We start from the raw sequence: 1,704 nt of genomic DNA, 5'->3' as shown, positions 1-1,704 counted from the left end.
TATATATAACTGTAAAACGTCGTTCCCTAAAATATTTAATTTTTTTTTTCAATATTAATTCCTTTCCCGGGCTGGTGTTTTCTTTCATTGTTTTTGTTTTAATTTAACTTCCTCTATATCGTTTTATAATACAATACTTGTCATTTTCCTTTCGTTTTCTACATCATTTCGTCATCAGTTTTCGTCATTTTATGTTACTCTGTACATTTCCAGTCCCTTCAAATTTTCCTTTCCTTCCGCATTTTTTAAATATTTTCTAGGGTAAGACAGTGGACACCTTTCTCTTGAAAATTCTTTCGTCGTATCCTAGTAAAAAAAAGAAAAAGAAAAAAAAGCAATAAAGGCTATGCATATAATTTCTTCAATGTTGCTGTTTTATATCTCGTGTTACATAACTAAAACCAGGCAAAAATTTGAAATGCATTATGTTTTCATGAATATCTTTCTTTCAAAACCTTTCCTTCAGAACCTAAGAATCAGTTCTCAGTCATAATTTATATCTAAAGTAATATTAATAATTGTCACAATTAACTGTCACGTTTAATTACAAAATTTTCACAACTCTCAAAGAAATTTTAGTAGACGACTTACAGTATTATCGTTTCATTTCTGTTGTTGTCGTTGATATTTCTTATTGTTGTTGTCGTTTTATTCGTGATTTCATAGTTGTTTTTGTTGTCAATGTTTTATTTTCTGCTTTTTATTGTTGCAATTGTTATTGTTGGTAACGTTTGTCCTTATCGTTTTCATCGTCGTTATCATTGTTCTTGTTATCTTCATTTTCTTTTAATGTTTAAATTTTCCTCACAAATAATTATTTTCAGAAACTTAAAACAAAAAAAAAATGGCGTTTTTACATTTTCACCGACTTCCTTGACACAATTATGCATACAAAAATTTATATTCCTTCTTATTTCTGTTTCTGTATTCTTCCTCGAATTTGAATTATGTTTGTTGTTGCTTAGATTACTTTTGCATTTGTTGTGCGTTATTTGAAAACTTTCTGTTAGGACTCACTCGTGACGATCGTGTCCACATTCTTCGAAATATCACTTTAAAACAACAATTAGTAAATTCTTGTAAATGTTACTGTAACGGTTTTAATGCTTTCCTATACAAAGTGATGGTGAGTGAGAGGTGTCAGGAGTAATAAGCCAACTATCGTTGTACTTTTATCAGTTGTAAACATGTATGAACATATGGTACAGTGTTAACGTGTGATTTGTTTCTATTTAAGTTATCTTTTTTTTTCCAATATGGCGTTATAATCTTATTGATGAGATATTTTGTTTTCCTTGTTATGGACACAATCATGACAACTACTACTACCGAATGATATGCTAAACGAGTGTCACATACATACATACATGCATACACAATACATACATGCATACATGCATACGTGCGCACGTACGCACCTGCATGCGTATGTTGTGGTTATGAACTTACATAAGAGATAGACATTCAAGAAACAAATTATAAACTACTACTCCAACAACAGCTACACCAAGAACTACTACTATCTCCCCACCACCAGCACCACTTTTACCACTGCTGTTGCTTCTACAACCACCACCACTACACACACACAATTACACATACCCACACGTACTTATTATTTATATATATATATATATATATATATATATGTATTTATATATACGGTATATATGCATACATACATACATACATACATATATATAT

The 1,704-nt window shown here is 30.2% G+C and overlaps 1 protein-coding gene and 1 long non-coding RNA gene across 5 annotated transcripts in view; one reads left to right on the top strand and one right to left on the bottom strand.

The window, feature by feature from the left end:
• The window catches only part of LOC106877962 (uncharacterized), a 433,893-nt gene that overhangs the window by 48,841 nt on the left and 383,348 nt on the right, over positions 1-1,704 (top strand). The gene's annotated exons all lie outside the window — the stretch shown is intronic.
• The window catches only part of LOC106877977 (uncharacterized), a 26,639-nt gene continuing 24,959 nt past the window's right edge, over positions 25-1,704 (bottom strand). For both annotated transcript variants that reach the window (XR_008264219.1, XR_001410448.2), the window contains one exon: positions 25-306. This is a non-coding gene — a long non-coding RNA (uncharacterized LOC106877977). The remainder of the gene's footprint in view (positions 307-1,704) is intronic.

Source organism: Octopus bimaculoides, chromosome 5 (assembly GCF_001194135.2).
Source record: "Octopus bimaculoides isolate UCB-OBI-ISO-001 chromosome 5, ASM119413v2, whole genome shotgun sequence".
NCBI classification, from domain to species: Eukaryota; Metazoa; Mollusca; class Cephalopoda; order Octopoda; family Octopodidae; genus Octopus; species Octopus bimaculoides.
Note: the sequence above shows the minus strand (reverse complement) of the source record. Positions and strands in the feature narration are given on the sequence as shown.